This window comes from Puma concolor, chromosome B1 (assembly GCF_028749965.1).
Source record: "Puma concolor isolate L17-30 chromosome B1, mPumCon1.1.hap2, whole genome shotgun sequence".
NCBI classification, from domain to species: domain Eukaryota; kingdom Metazoa; phylum Chordata; class Mammalia; order Carnivora; family Felidae; genus Puma; species Puma concolor.
In genome coordinates, this window is record NC_141670.1 from 35,452,088 (window position 1) to 35,469,227 (window position 17,140).

The 17,140-nt window shown below is 46.5% G+C and overlaps 1 protein-coding gene and 1 long non-coding RNA gene across 7 annotated transcripts in view; one reads left to right on the plus strand and one right to left on the minus strand.

The window, feature by feature from the left end:
- PEBP4 (phosphatidylethanolamine binding protein 4) overlaps positions 1-17,140 on the plus strand; it is a 215,675-nt gene that overhangs the window by 81,591 nt on the left and 116,944 nt on the right. The gene's annotated exons all lie outside the window — the stretch shown is intronic.
- LOC147581569 (uncharacterized) lies at positions 6,324-16,725 on the minus strand. 2 transcript variants are annotated; one of them, XR_015250040.1, is made up of 3 exons: positions 16,400-16,725; positions 14,726-14,830; positions 6,324-7,015 (listed from the first exon to the last, which is right to left on the minus strand). It is a non-coding gene; the product is annotated as an uncharacterized LOC147581569 (long non-coding RNA). The 2 variants fall into 2 exon arrangements; XR_015250039.1 differs by lacking the exon at positions 6,324-7,015 and adding an exon at positions 8,791-9,927.

Consider the following 17,140-nt stretch of genomic DNA (forward strand, 5'->3'; position numbering starts at 1 on the left):
TCCTTAGGGTAAAATCCTGTAAGAAGAATTAATAGATCCAAGAAAATGCTCCTTTTCAGGGTTTTAGATATTCAGTGCCAAATCGGCCCCAAGAAAGTTAAGCCAATCTCTACTCCCGTAACTTCAACCCTTCACCAACACTGGGTATTATAAGTTGTGAGAATAACTACCAGTTGGTAAGTGAAAAATAGTATCTCCCTCTTGAGTACAAACTAGGTTGGATTTTTTTGTGTGTGCTTTTTAGCCACTCGTATTTATTTTGTGATTTCTCTATCCATTGTTGCCAATTTTTTTCTATTCAGATGTTTTTCTTCATGATTGATCAGAGCTTTTTTTAAATACATTAATAATATAATCCCCTCTATCATATAAATTGCAAATATTTCCGTGGTCTTTTGTCTACTTTTTACTATATTTATGGTGTTTTTGTTGTTAATGCTTTGGGGAGGGGTTGATGTAGAGGCATTGTACATTTTGGCATCGTCAAATCTATCATTCTTTTTGCTTTATGATTTCTATTTTGATATCATTGTTGGGAAGACTTTCCCCACGGTTAAAGCATTCTTTCCCATTTAGTTTAACTCTGAATTCTAGGAACAGAATACTTCAAGCTATTTTGTCTTCAGAACCCTGACCTTCAGGAAGACACTGCTTCCAAAAGACCCCCAGGATAAAAGGGAGGAATATGGAGAGTGTAGATCTGAACACAGACCCCACATCTAATTGACCCACTGAGAGCTGGGAAGGGAACTTAAACCTGTTCTAGTCTTCCAGTGACAGTCTGACAAGTCCAGACTCTACTTAAACATTTCACCCAGGGATTTTGCTTCTTGTTCAAATCTTTAGAAAAGTTCCCTAGGTTCAGAATAGTGTCAACGTTTCCCCAAGCATCCCTCTCTTAGGGGCTCTGCATGCCACCAAACCATGTGGCCTTTTCCTTGACATGTCCACCCTGTGCAAGGGCAGAGGGAGAGGGGAGGGGCTGCCTGCCCACCACGATGATGGCAGTGCTCCAGTCAGCAATGGGAACACTGGCTGCAAGGCCATGTGCTATTCACACCTGGGCCATGACACCTCTGCTGGGGTTTGAAAATGCCTTTTTCCCTGTGTGTGTGTGTGTGTGGTACATGCTCACTTGTACCAGCTTGCACACACATTTTCCTCTAGTTAAGCCTAAATGGGAAAAACTGTCCCTGTAATTTTGAAGAGGGGGAGGGAGCAAATAAAACCTTCAGTAGAAATAGGAAGAAAAAGATGTGCACTGAGCATGTGCAGAGTAATTTTTCTTCTGCATGCTTTATTAAAGAATTATATGACATAATTACATGTTATAATGTCTTTACACATATTTATGGTAATTACGTCAATGCACATTTGATGTTCTATAATTACAGTAAATACACAACAATCCTGACAAATCACTTGATCAAGAATTCAAATTCCCTAAGTGAAGACGGGGAGAAAAGACATTAACTCTTCCGCTTCCTGATTGCCCCAGTGCCTGATTATTCTTCTGCCTTTTCCTGGAAGTTTTGGAGGTTCTTTATGTCCCTGGGTGTCATCAAGGTACAATTACATTCATTTCCACCAGGGATGTTCCTGAGACTGGTCCCTACAGCAACACCACTTATTTTTATTATAGTTTCCTCTACAACACTGTTGTTATGCTGATTGTGTAGGAGGAGTGGGTGCCAGGCCCTGATAGAGCCCCAGGAGCAGGTAGGTAGGGAATGTGTGTTTGATGCCCTCAGAGAAGAGAATTGCCCTGTCAGATGCGGGGAAATACCAAGAAGGTGCCAGTCAGGATTCATCTCCTGTGGAAATTGGAGCCTTATGGACAGAAACAGCAGTGAAAATGAATACCACAGAAGCAAGTGCCCTTTCCTATAGCCTTTTGTTGATCTCTAAGCCACTTTTTAACTCCGTAAAAACTCCTGAAGGGTGGGACCGTGTCCAATTCCCTAGTACCTGGAATCATGCGTTGAGTTTTTTCATGGTGAGGCTCTGATATCACACACACACACACACACACACACACACACACACACACACAGCATTGCATGCATTAATTATACTAGATGGGTAGTTTTCTTCTCTTCTGTGAACACTTTTCATTGTCTCATCGTCTCTGGATTCAGGTGTTGCAGTGGGTAGGGGATGGGGGGTACTGTTCTTGCTAAGTAGTACCTGTGGCTAGTTTATCAGAAACCATCAGGCATAATTGTTGTCCCTACCAAGATGCCTCTCCTGCAATCTGTCTAATCCCTTGTAAGGTCTGGAGGAAGTGTTTCTTTACCTTTGCCCTGACAAGATAAGAATCATCCAGATAAAAACCATCCATAGATTCAGACCGTCATGTATTTAGCCCAGAGTAGGAGTGTTGGGTCTTCAGGAGGCTATAGAAGAAACCGAGGCCAGGATTTGGGCTCCAGATCCCCAAAGGGACATAACAAATGACTCACCATACTGGGTTTCTTTGGTGGAAGGAACTCGCTTGAGGCAGGTTATAGAATTAAAAGAAGGGCTAGTGGTTTGTGACCCTCTGTCTGGGGGAAAGGGCACCTGCCTACCTACTTCAGGGGCCTTGAACTACTAGATGTTAAAGAGTTTGAAAAGTTAAGAACTTTCAATAAATGTAAGGAATTTTTAGCAAACTCTTTCTTGTGCCTAGCACTGACTGCCTTTAGTATGGAAGCAAGAATAACACTCCTGTATGCGCTCACCGATTTCATCCCACCTCTGTGACCCGGAGAAACTAATTATCCCTGGAACAGGTGGTCTTGAAGGGAAATTGCACTGATCCCCCCAGGTGGAAAAAAGAAATCTGTTACACTGGTTCAGGCCAGTGTCGGAAAGGACTGAAATGAGAGCTAATGATTCATAAAAGTCGCAAACTTATTGACTAATACAGTTCTTAGTCATGAAGTCTCCATATTCCATACGTTCTGAAATCATAGCAATTACAGATTTAAATGAAGCTGGAATCCTTAGTGCGGAAAATGCTTGTTTTAGCCCCAGATGGGGGCTAGAGGTGAGTGACCCGTTACTCCCCTGGTAATGAAAGTGCCTGGCAGCCTGCAGGCTTCTCAGGATGGTAATTGCTGCGGGCTGAGATAGGGATCTCACTGCGCTAATGATGCCCTGTTCCTTTTTTGAGGCCTGACTCCACTTTTCCTGTAGCACCAAGATTGCAAAGGAATGCAGCACGGTAGGAATGAACACATTAACACGCACATCTTAGCATTTTGCATTTTTCAAAAATGTTGCCATCATGTTTTAGTCTCTTTTTTTTTTATTGTTAATTGCTTAGGACCTGGTAAATTTAGAGGGATGCCTCATCCATGTATTTCAACATGTGAGCAAGTGAAATGGAAACAGATGTAGCATTTTCTTTCTTTCTTATTTTTTTTTTTCTTTTCAGTGAGGACTTTGCACGGCCAGGAACCATAATTCATATTTTCTTCACACTCACAAAAGACTCTGCTGGAACCAAGTTTGTGTTGGGAAACAGATTTTTCCAGGCTCTTTCTGGTTGGGCGTTGTTGTGGTGTGTTTCTAACTGCTGTTCATTTACCAACTACTAGAAAAGGTGGGCTTGGAGGGAAAGTAGACCAAGGCTTGCTCCCTTTTACATGGGCTCAGAAAAGAAACTGGGAGGTCTGTGCTCCTTTGAAGGTCTTTGAAAGTGAGAAGGAGTAGGAACCCACAAGATTCATGCTTGTAATCAGAGCAAGGCCATTCATTTCAGAAAAGCAATTTCTTGCCTCAAAACAACGGGTAGGGGGAAAAAGAAGAAAGAAACTCAGCGCTTCTACTTTCTAGGGGTTGATGCTTTGGAGGTGGAGGGCAGGAGTTTGAAATTAAATATTCGGAAGAGAATCAGCAAGAGGCAAAATCTCCAGCTAGAGATGTCCATTAAGTTGTAGTGATGGGATTGCCAATAAAGTCCGTTTCAGCAGTGCCTCCCCCACCCCACCCCCGCCCCGCCATGTCGCCCCATTGCCACCGGTGGCATTTGGGAGTTCAATAATTCTCCCAGAGGGCCTGTGCTCTATCTCTACAGGTCTGTATAATCCTTGGCTGCTGAGCTACCAACTGCAGTCCCTGGGGACTGAAAAATTAATTTCTTTCCCTGCCCCACACTGCTGATCCCAGCTGGCCTGTGGCTCAGCTGGGACCTGGGGTCAGATGCACGAGACCACCAGGTGCTTGGAGTAAATGATCAGGGCCTTGGTCTGAGTAGGCTTCTAACAATACGGAAATGGCATTTTCCACTTAACTCAATTGCTGTGCACCTGGCTGTCTCTCCGCACCAAGATTCAATTATCAGGGCGGGTGAGTGCTCCCCCTTACCCCTTGTCCTCGCCTGCGCTTTCTGAGGAGCTGTGTAGTGTCCTCTGTTTCAGGCAGCTAAGGGTGATGGGATTCCAACAAGCAAGAAAGAGGAAGGATTTTTCTACTCATGTTCAGCTTCAGAACTAACTCTGATGTGCAGTAGGTGGCGCCATGGAAGAGTGCTGGAGCCGTCTACCTTTGTGGCCTTGGGCAAGTCACTAAACCTTCCTGAGCCTCAGTTTCCTCCTTTGTACAGTAACAAAGTGATAGCTGATGATCTGCGATCTCAGCATCCAGTTCTAAAATACCAAGGAGTTTATCCTACCATGTTCCACTGAGGATCCCAAAGTACTTCCTTGATAGGAAGGTGTTCGGTCTCAAAAATTAATTCAGAAGAAACTGGAGTACAAAGTCATGAATAATGGGCATTTGGTAAACCCAGTAATCAGGGTGGCTGGAGCTCAAGCCGGATTGTTGAACTTCCAGCCCAGGGTCTTCTGCATCCCCTTCCTCAGGAAGCCTGGAGGTCTCTGTAGAGTCCTACATGTCAGAACTTACTAGAGGCACCTTGCAAGCCAGACGTGGATGGGAGGGAGGAAGTATAGACTATCACCCAGGGCAAGATGCGTTTGGCATCGTCCCCAGAAAGTTGCCTCCCCAGGTCCCCAGCCTCTCGATCCTGAGTTTGTGAAGCTGTCAATGGAAAGCAGATCCAAGTGTTGCTGGTTCAATGATGCTTGCCCAAATGCTGTTTCCTAAGAACTGTTGGATGCCCAAGATGCCTTCTGAGTCTGTTTTCTTTTTCCAACAAGCCCGTTTCTTTTCCTGGAAGTGGGACATGGCATGACGCCGGTGGAATCTGAACCCAAGTCTATTCCAACTCCTTTCTAAACTTGGATCCCACTGCAATGAGAAGGTTTGGGAACCCAGCAGAGGCCCCTGCCTCCTACTCCTCCCTGAGGGTCCTGGAGGCTGTGGCTCTTAGTAAGCACTGTAGGCATGCAGCAGCCTTCGTGCTTATGAGCTACACACGGCTCCATATTTTAGTGCCTTATGTCATTTTCAAACCACAAAGGTATCAGTACCTCCATGATTGAAATGAAGAACTAAGACCAGAAGTAGTAAATGGAAGACTCCACATTCAGACCAAGGCCCATAACCCTTGTTCTTTTTACCACACACACACACTTGCTATGAAGATATGCTCTTTTTCACACCAAGGAGAACCCTTCCTAGGTGGCACAGCTTTGAGTCACTTTCTTAAAAAGGCAGTCCTGACCCCTGGGACAGATCATAGCTTTTGACTCACCATTGCTTATCTTCCTCATTATTTGAACATGACTTTCTTCTCTGGCTTCCCAGCTCTGCCAGCTGGCTGCTGTGAGGAGGCCGTGGCTTTGTTCTCTCCCAGATGCACTTCAGCCCCTTCCTATCACCAGGCCACCCCTTCTGTCCTGTTACTCTAGTTTGAAATGCTGGCCACTGGTACCAGCCTCTCCTCCCCTCTCCTTCCTGTCTATAGTCACCCCGGCTATCGTGACCCTAAACCAGGGGAGGCTCTGTCACGCACTGGCCCATGTCCTACACCCACCACTTCTCCTGGTTGAGCCGCGGATCTCTTTGTCTTAAAAGGGGGATGATAATAATAATGCCTTCTTCTCTCACAGGGTTTCTGGGAGCCCCATGAGTCAATATGTGTGGGTGCACTTGGTAAACTGTAAAGCGCCCAGTCAGGCCAAGTCCCTCTGTGCCCACTACCCCCACCCCAACATACCCTCTGTTTCTTTCCACCCAGCTTTTATCAAATGGCCACACATGCCCTCTCCTTCTCAGAACATGCTCAGGTCCTTTCTCCCAGCACCACCCACAAGCTGGTCACATTCCACAGCAACAGAAGACAGACTAAAGCCATGGACTCATGAACGTCTCAGCTTGGCTCCATGTGAAAGAAATCAGAAGATTTGATTTTTGACATCTTTTAATTTTTTTTTTTTTTTTTTTTTTTGCATAAAAAGTAGATGTGAAGAGTGAAGAGTTGTAGTAACACCCCAGGCCAAGTAACACGTTCAAGACAGCATGGCAGGTGACACACAGGATGTCAGAGAGTGTGACAGCAGCACTGGGGACGTGAACAGCATAATGCCACACGTCAGCGTTGCCGGCAAAGCCAGTATAACTTGGCAGTGGGCATGGAAGTACCGTCTGGGTCGGAAGATGCCAAGAAGGGCTGGTGTGTTGTCATCGGCACAGGCAGCACTAGATTCAACCAAGGCTGCTGAGCCGAGTTGCGTGTCTTCCACCCACCTCGCTGCCCTCTAACCGACCTCCGGTGGGTAGCTTCTCTTTCCGCTGCCTGTGTGGTGGGATTTCCACCTTCACACCTGCACGGTAAAGCCTCTTGAGAGCAAGGCCCACGTCCTCAATGCCTTTGGTCTCCACCAGACCAGAAAGATGTCTTGCAGGTAGAAGGCACAGAATATCTATTAACCAGTTGATAGCCATAATTTGTTTTTACTCAGTGCCTCAACTTCTTCACTTTTAAAATGGGAAGATGGAAAATACTTCCAATCCTCTTCTAAAGGATGGATAACAAGAAATACAACATCCATGGGGAATGTTTAAGTCAGTCATCTTCATTCCTTTTCTTTTCTATTCTTTTTGAAGGAGAGAGAGTACGAGCCTGGAAGAGGGGCAGAGGGAGAGAGAGAGAGAGAGAGTATCTTGAGCAGGCTCCATGCTCATTGTGGAGCCCTACTTGGGGCTCCATCCCACGACCCTGGGATCATGACCTGAGCCGAAATCAAGAGTCGGACGCTCAACCGACTGAGTCCCGGGCGCCCCTGCATTACCCATCTGTTGCCGCCTAAAGTCAGTGTGGTCCGAAGCACTGGCTGGGAATTATGCTACCTGGTGCTTTCCAGAGCTCTGCCGGCAGACTAGAGTAGGGCGAAGGGGAGTGAGATCCTCTGGCTCTGGAGTAGCGGTGCTGGCGCTTCTGTGAAGAGATCAGAGGTGGGACAGTGCACCTCTCTGCCTTTAAGGGATAGTTCTTAGTGGGAAACTATTCTACCACCTTGACAGTCCCATCTTTTTTTGCCAAACCCTTTTTTTCTTGGTGACACCCATCTTTTCTTGTCCAAAAACACTTCTTCCTTCCTACCTGCCTCTGCTACCACCAGAAAACCAGTGTCTCCACCTTTGGGACTCCCTCTCCTCCTTTCCACTTGCCTATTTTTCTCTGGCTACCAGACATTCAAGATTGATCTGTTTCTTATGGCTCCAAGTGGAATTTGACTACGTGCGTGGAAACAGCCAGGCAGAGCTGACAGCTGTCAGACAGCACAGCCCCTGACATACTACATGCCTTTCTCTGAGCCCCCTCAGGATTCCCCCTTTACGTTCCCTTTGGCTGGTCCCACCTGCTCATCCTCCCACGGTCCAGCTGACCTCGCCACCACGCAGCCCATCTCCACTCCCGACAGCCCTCCCCTGCCTTCCCACTCCTCACAAATCCAGGATGGGGCACCGAGAGAGCTTCACTCCCTTGGATAATGAATTGAGAACTTACAGCCCCTCGTCTCTCTCTGGCTGGTGACTGACACAAATGGAATTCATCTTTAATCATCTGTTAACTCGTTGTCTATTATAGCTCTTTAATAGCACCATAGATATTCTTAATGAAGCATGATTTAAGGTATTTACAGCACATGGACCGACAGACATCACTCACAGTGTGCAGGTAATGAGGCATAAAACGGCTTTTGAATTCCCCCCAAAAGAGAAAGCGACACAGAGAGAGACAGAGGAAGAGCTTTAGCACTGGGCTAAAAAAAATAAATAAATAAAAGCCTGTGTTGTAAGGTTTGTTTTTAAATGTTTAGGCATTTAAAGTCATTTTAGCTCTTTCGAGGTGTTTGGCTGGCAGAGTTCAGCAATTATCCCTGCTGAGAATGGGAGGCTCAGAACCCGGTCTCTCTCCAGCAGCCACCTCAGACCCAGGCATCTCTCCTGGCATACTTCAGGGTCTGGGGGAGGCACCAGGCAGGTCCCCAGGGTGGCCCTGAGTTCCTCCACGTGGAACGCAGGCCTTCCTCTGGTTTCTCCACTGACAGTGTTCCCTGATGGTGTTCTGGGGCACCACGTGTTAGAACAATAGTGGAACAGGTGGCAGGTGACCCCCCCCACCCACGGGAAGGGGTCAGGGGCTGGGGTTGCCTTCCTACCCACCGACATGCAGCCTGGGCTGCACTTGCACTTACACAAAATGAACCCTGAGATAAGTGGAGGACCTAGCCTGTCACCCCATCCAACCCTTCCTTTCACCAATGAGGAGACCTAAAGTTATCCAGCTAGTTTGTGTCCAAACGAGAACCAAGCCCAGGTCTTCTCTCCCTTGGAGATGGAAATCCCCTCACTACACAGCAGTGTTCTTTGTTCCTGCCAAACAGAGCCCACAAAAAAGACCTCACTTTAAGACAGGATTTAAAGGGACTAGAGAGATGGGGTGGGAGACTCTTTCCCAAGGATATGCTTTAAAGATCAGGATCTCCAAAGCAAAAGAGCCCCTTAAAGACTTGTGTGCCAGGGCATGAGAGGGTAGCACTACACACCCCAGCTTCCAGCTCTGAACCCTGCTTGTCAGCTGGCCCTAGAACAGACTTCTAACATTGCTTCTTCCCTTCTCTCTGCCCTAGAGGGATGGGCCAACACACCTTCCCTGTAGACAAGGGATGTTGTAAGGGAAAATAAGTAGCTTGGGGGATGGGGAACAGAGATGAACATCACTCACAGGGATAGAAGCAATGTACTTCTATCTTGAGGCCTGGTTCCCCAAAATTCCCTTCATTACATTGCCTTTGCAACTATCCATTGTCACTGGTACATGCTGTCTATACTTGGTCTGAACCCAAGGGAAGGGCCGAGCAAACACTATATGTCATATGTGTCATTTGCACCAAGTCCCCTTTCTGCAACTACCCAGTGCTGACCACTCGTGGGTCATGGTAGATACAGACAGGGAATAGGACCCCCCAGGCCCATGTGCTCCCTCTCAGGAGGGAGTGGAGTTGGGATATTCTGGTTTGGTGCCATGCCTCGAATCCGCCTTTGGTGGGCATAGACCTAGGCTCTCTGCCACTCTAGCCTTCTCTTCTCCCAGAAAGAGGGCTGAGAATCACAGTGAGGTGACTTTTGTTACCCCTGGGTTACAGCCAAATGAGGGGACTGAGGTGGGGAGGATCTCTCAGGATGGAGTTACAAGGATGCCCATGTTAGCTTAACTAAGGTTACTAGATCCTTCCCCAATCCAGGGTTCAGTGTTTTTAAAAGCAGGAGCCCCTAACTTCTAACTTCATTTTACCTTTTCCACCCTGGAGAAGGAGGCACAGAGGGAAGAAGGGATTGATTCATGTCACGTGGCATCAGAATTCTTGGTCCCAGCACTTCCCAGGCTGTTGCCCTCCTGCTAAACCAATCTGCCTCTTGAGTATGGTGTCTCTTCTTGCATCTCTGAGGGGCCAGTGACGATGAAAGAGTGACATTTTGAGGACACAGAGAGAAGCGGGTCTACTGTGCTCTTCCAAGGATGGAGGTCTGCATAGGGGAAGGGCATTGAGCTCAGCTCAAAGGACATTCCCCCTGGCCTTTCTAGCCGCCCCCCTCCCACTTTTTAATGTTTATTTGCTTTTGAGAGAAGGAGAGAGACAGAAGCATGAGTGGGGAAGGGGCAGAGAGAGGGAGACACAGAATATGAAGCAGGTTCTAGGCTCTGAGCTGTCAGCACAGAGCCCGACACGGGGCTCGAACTCATGGACCATGAGACCATGACCTGAGCTGAAGTCATCCACTTAACCAACTGAGCCACCCAGACACCCCTCTAGCCCTTTTTGATATGTTCTTCCTATCCCAGCCTCTGCAATCCAAGCCAGTATGTCCCAGACCTTGCCGACCACATCATTCATTCATGCATTGATTCATACATTCATTCCATGCCTGGCCAGACATTGTGCCAGGTCCTGAGGATAACCAAACATCTTGCCCAGAGGAACCCTTGGTTTGGTCAGAAGACAGATTCCTAAAGGAATGATATCTAGGGTAGGGTGGGGACAATGAGTGGTGCCTTATGGGGCATGAAGGTAGAATGAATCTGGGTGGAATAATATTTAGGATGGGTTCTCAACCTTAAGTTTGGCAAAGCATTTCCCCTAGTAGGGCACAGAGCTAGATACAGAATGAGCCAGCCTTCTGATACATGTAGACTCATAGAATGGCAGGATTGCAGGAAGCCCTACAGTTTCCCCTATAATATCCCCACCATGTGTTGGTGAACTTATTCTTCTCCCCTACCCTACACTTAGTCCCAAGCAGCCCATTCCATGTCTGCTCAGCACTGACTCTTAGAAAGTCCTCATTTGGGCCCAGTTGAAATCTGTCCCTCCACCTCTTCCACCAAGAAGGCTGCTTCTCCCTGTCAACAAAGAGAAGGCTTATGTTGGGATTTCAGGGCATGGGTGGCCGGCAGACCCCAGATCACCCAGGACTGGAATTCCATCCACATTGCTGTCCTCACCCCTGGACACTGGTCATTCTGGCTCCTTGTGACTCTCACTCACACATGACCCTGACTTCTACCCTTCTTCTACCTTCTGGAGAACCCTGGTTCAAAGTGCTGGGGGAAAATAAGATTGGCCCAGCCCAACTTTTCTTGGGCTGGGCAAACACTAGCTGGTTTATGGACTGCATGCCCCAGCCAACTGCCCACTGTGGTCCAGTCAACTAAGGACCATAGGTGGAGAGCAGAGAAGAAAGCATGGTCAGGTTTCAGGTACACCAGCCTCCTGCTGTGGGCAAGGCAGCAGCCCTGCCAGTCGGTTAGGGGCACACCCATAAAACCCCCTTAGCTAGAAAGGACTTCTCTGTCTCTGAACACCCAGAACCAGCATCATCCCCTGTCAGAGCTAATTTTCTAAATAGAAAAGAGTTGAGAAGTTAGAATGCAGCTTAGTGAAAGGGGGAAAAAAGCATGCAAAACTTTATGGGGAAACTTGAAATTTTCTAACCAGACAAAGCCTCGTGATTTGAGATTTCCTTGTGGCATGGCCTCATAATAATTTAAGTAACTTCCTTTTTCTAAGCTGAAAAACGCCAATTTATACAACATAAGTGTCTGTGGAGCATTCCTGGGGCCTCATCTCCGTGTTTCTTCAGTAATTATTTCTGGGACAATATAAGCACGAAAGTTCATGACTTCTGTAGTGGGCTTTTTCCCCCTGTTTCCTGACCACCTCAGTAAGGACTCTGCCACGAATCAGCACCTTTGTGCCGATTTCTGAGGAGGGTTTGAGATAACTGGTTCTGAAGATGCAGAAGCTGAGGCCCCGAGAGTGAAGTGATTGCTAGAAATGTCACTTCCAAGTGGCCATGGAAGAGACGAGAATGAATGGGGAGACAGGCCTGGGGCTCCTATGAGTGTCTTTTATTTTTTCTTCACAATATTGCCTTCACCCTTGATTTAGCATCCAGGCTCTTCAGGCTTCCCAGACAACTCAAGATGGCCCTTGTCATAAGCTAAAGTCATTACTTAAGAACCTTTCCAATAAACATGTATGTCTGAGGGTGAAACTAGCAAAAGGAGAAGGCTGCCATTCAGCCACAAAACATCTACTTGAGACCAGGCCCATTAAGGCTTTTTTTTTCTCTTTTCCAGATGGTTCTGTTCATGGATTGTCCACACAGCAGGTCATTGAGCAACTCAGGTGTGCCTTAGGCTCCCCTGGGCCTTATTTCTCTCGTTTTATTCCCTGCTGTTAAGAAACGTTTTTAGTAAAGCATGTGCATGACACTTAGATGGGGCCACTAGTTGCCTAGGAAACTGTCCATTCTACACATGTTCCCCTTCCTGGCATCATTTGGATCCAGCTGCCTCGATTGGCCTTCTCCCTTGGTCCTCCTTTGACCCCCTCCCCAATGTTATTATGCCAGCTGAGTATATCCTAATAAGGACTGGCTGTGTAATTTGTGGGGCCCAGTGCAGAACGAAATTGCAGGATCCCTAGAAGAAAAGTCACTGAGAATTTCAAGATGGCAAGGAGAGAGCATTAAACCAAGCACTGCCCTTGTAAGGGCTGCACCGGTTCTAGGCCTGCCTGGCACACACTTGCTGTGGCTCTGAGGGCTGTTGAGATCCTGGCTGGTGACAGAGGCAAGCTCTTTTACTTTATTGTAATAGCTTTCCAAAGCTCCAAGTGCTCAATCCTGAGATTTGTAAGGTTCTCCCTATTGACCTCCAGAGGGCAGGACTCATAATTGTAGGAACCAGGAATTACTTTTTGTTACCGATCTTCACTCTTCTCAGAACATATACATAATATTTCATATCTCCTTCAGTCCAAAAAGAACAGAATTGGTACTTTGGGTCAAAATGAACCATTGTCTGCCCAGCTGTGAATGCCAGCCGCTGTAGCCACTATGCCCAGAGACTTTGAGTGGCCCTGGTCTCCTCTCTGCTTCTAGGATCAAGCTTCTAGGATCTCTTTCTAAAAGTCACAATCTACCCAAGAGGCCATTGTGAATTGAGAGTCCACCAGTTTGTCCAAAACTTTTAAAGGGAAATTTGTATTTTCAAGCTGTGTCACCTCTTGGGTAATGAAGTAGATGAATTTACTGCTCACTGTGTAACCTAGCACTACCTTTTATCTATACTAACTGCTTGCTTTTTCAAGTGTCGAGAGTTCCCTCTAATTCTGCCTTCCAGGATTAGGTGAACAAGGCTGCGTTTGAACATTTGTTCTCTTACTGATTTACATTACTTTGATCATTCCTTATCTCCTTCTCCTGGCCTCATCTGGCCTCTTCCTCCCCATCTCCCCTCCATTATATTTGACCATTTTAGTGGTGCTTTTCTGCAAGATGTAAAACTGGAGACAGTGGCTCCAAGCACACGAGGACTCTACCCAAATGCAATGCACTAGTTTATGCATGTTTACTTCCAGTTGAGCCTGACCCTTTGTCAGGCTCAACTTCCAGGTCACAGAGGCCCCTTGGTGTCTTTAGGGAATGTGATATCCTTTTCTGAGTTGTCCTCCCAGAAGTACCCAAGATTCTTTCTGCCAGGGCCAGCCCGGATTTATCCCCATCCAGTGGCATTTTCATCTGCCACGGGATTTCCCGATCATCTGATTACGTGGGGGTTTCATTGCAAACTTCCTCTCTCACATAATGTACATAAAAGTGTAGAATAAAAGTCCTAGAATTGAGCCCCAAAAGGATTTAGTCTAGAAGTGAATGGAGAAAAATATCCTTCTGTTGCTTGTTGCTGTCTCTAAGCTGTTCCCTATCAATGACAAAATATTTGGCACGAAAGGTTCTTAATTTTGAAAGTAAACTTGTCAAAAGCTTTTGAAAGACTAAATATAATTTCCTTTTCCCGCCAATTTTTTACCCCCTCAAAAAGCTATAACAGATTAACAAAGCACTCAAGATCCCCAGTTTTGGAATCTGAGCTGGGTTGGATTTTTGCCTTTGCCACTTGGGCAAGGTAGTCAATTTCCCTTAGCCTCAGTTTTTTCATCTTTAAAATGTAAATAATAATGCTGACCTTATATGTTGACTCTGGAATTAAGTGAGGCAAGGGATTTGAAATGACTGGCATATAATAAGGCTCAGTTAATAGTAGCCATTATTTTCTTCTTATTTTTTTTTAATGTTTATCTATTTTGAGAGAAAGAGAGAAAGTGCGCAGGAACAGGGGAAAGGCAGAGAGAGAGAGGGAGAGAGAGTCCCAAGCAGGCTCTGTACCACCAGTGCAAAACCCAACGAGGGGCTCAAACTCACAAACCATGAGATCGTGACGTGAGCCGAAACCAAGAGCCAGAGGCTTAACCAACTGAGCCACAGGGGCACCCCATGTATTATTTGCTTGTTAATCTTTTATTACTAATTGCATCAATTTGTACATCTAGGGTTTACTTTTTATGGGAAGAGCATTTGCTTAAAGGTTAAGTCCTTGGCTATCAGCACCAGTGCTTATATATTTCATTCATGCATTCAGAATATACATTTATTGCACATCTCATGTATATAGAAGACACTAAGAGCCCACCACCAGTCCCTGACCTGGAGGAGCTCATACGGAGGTGATGGAAGCAAACGCACCAAAAATTCCTATCATTTTATTCAGCTTTAATACAGACATTCTCTCAAGGAACTGATGCAGATTATCTCCCATCAAGTCTTTAGCCAAAGGAGAAAATGTGGGTTTTTCCAAGATAATTCTGGAATTTTCTGAATAGGCAGGAGTAACTCGAAACCCTTCCCTTTCCAATATCCTAACAAGAGGACCAGGTTTTGGGGGGACCCCTGCCAGCCAGCAGTGCCATATTTTTCTCCATACCTGTGTATTTCAAAAATTCTTAGATAAAGGCCCCTCAGTCTTGATGATTCACTGAGTCTAGTTTTAAAGTAGATCTGGAAAATCCTGATCAGTTTATAGGGTAATCTGAAATGGGAAAGACAAGGAAAATTTATTTAGTACCTGAGAATAGATTTGCACTGTGATCATCATCAGAAGATGGTTCCCTGATTATCCACCTGAGCCTTTCCAGAATCTTTTTAAAATCATTTTATGGGTTTTGAGAAAAGGATAGCATACACAAACACACACAAACACACACACACACACACACACACACACACACACATATCACACAATTTTCCCCAACAAATGTCTACTTTGCAGCTGACCAGTCCCATTCTGTGGGTTTCTTTCAAATCAAAACACTTCCTTGAAATTGGAAGAAGCCCTAGAAATCACATGGCTGTGTTCCCTTAATTCATTTCCTTGTTTCTCCATCAAATTCTTTTTCTTTTTTTTTTTCAAAGTTTATCTATTTATTTTGAGAGAGAGTGTGTGTGCACAAGCTGGGTTTGGGGCCAGCGGTAGTGCAGAGAGAGAATCCAAGCAGGCACCATGCTGTCAGTGCACAGCCCACCATGGGGCTTGATCCCACAAACCATGAGATCATGACCTCAGTCGGAACCAAGAGTTGGTCGCTTAAGTGGCTGAGCTACCCAGCTGCCCCATCCATCAAATTCATTTCTTAAAAACTCAACAGTGCCTTCCTCTTTGGCCATTCCAAAGGGGGTTTAGGCAAGGGGGTAAGACCACTATTCTTAGCTTCAGAGGATGAAATGTGATACGTGGTACTAAGCCCCTCACATAGATAAGCTGGATGGTGGGAGGCAGGCACCAGAACAAAGACCCATTAGGTTGTTGTACTCACAGTTATGTCTTGTATAGCACCCTACAAAAAGATGGAAACCTCACATGCTGTGCTCACAAATCAGAGTGCTTCAAATCCACAAGTATTTGTACTGGGCTTTTAATAGTTAACTGTATTTTGCACACCACATCTTAATTGCCCTTTATACTTCTCCTAGCCCCATGCTAGCAGAATTCTTAATATTTTGTTTTTTTTTTTATTTTTTATTAAAAAAAAATTTTTTTTACGTTTATTTATTTTTGAGACAGAGAGAGACAGAGCATGAACGGGGGAGGGGCAGAGAGAGAGGGAGACACAGAATCGGAAGCAGGCTCCAGGCTCCGAGCCATTAGCCCAGAGCCCGACGCGGGGCTCAAACTCACAGACCGCGAGATCGTGACCTGAGCTGAAGTCGGACGCTCAACCGACTGAGCCACCCAGAACCCCAGAATTCTTAATATTTTGTAGGACTCCTTCATTCTCGTAATAGCCCTTCCAACAAGAGGTCATTGAGAAGATCCCCTCCCATTTTGCGTGTCAAAAGAGGCCCAGACTGACCCAGTCACATCCCTCATAACCTTCTTGATTCCCCAGTATTCCTTCCACACCCGGATACCACCTAGCTCCCTGGAGTAGGACATACCATGCCATCTCAAACGCCTCTGTCTCTTCCTCAGGGCCCCACCCCTTCACAGCACCTCCTCATTGGGTGGCCCGATCGGGGCTCCACCCACCTCAACTGGGACCCTATCCCCTGGTGACCAACACCACTTCCAAAAGGCTGAACCACCAGCCCAGCCACTCACCCCCATCTGGCTGGGCTTGGTCACCCCAAACAAGTGTGAAAACGCCACCTTTGCAGGCCGGAATCCGAAAGAAATTGGAAACCTGCTGTTAGCTTCATTCCCACTCTCTTCTCATGTTTGCTGTTATTTTTTAACACTTTTTTTTTTTTCTCATAAAAGCACTATCCTCTTCCCCAGAGCTTGCCTGTAGCGAAGGCATGGTCTGTACAACTGCAATTATTTCAGAGAACAGATGGAGTGAGGAGCAGAAAGTCTGTTAATAGTAATAGAAATGCTACATGTTAACCTGGACAGCACATGATGACAGTCCCATGACTACCCGTTCTGTTCCCACCAGCTGGGCAACCAAAGTAGGAATGAGATATTCACAAACACAGCCATCAGCCACGTAGCCACCTAAAGTTAGAACTCAAATTCCTTCACACTAGGGGCCTTGGCGACTGCTTAGGCCGAGAGCAGAGGAGGCCAAGCCATAGCTCGGTGCCAGGCCTGGCAGGATGGCCCCAGCTCCATTTCCACGGCCAAGGCTACCTAGGTCAGCCGAGGCCCAGGCCTGGCTTTTAGGCAAATGCTGAATTTGCTGACCCCAGCCAGGAGCCAATCCAACCAGCTCTTGGGAGGAAACATTGGGTCTGGCTGAGCTGATCTTACGTCCTGGGAGGCATGGGTACATGGGAGGCCTGATTCAGGAGCCAGATCCTCCAGCTTCCCCAGGCTGAAGCCAGGAGACAAAGGCAGAAG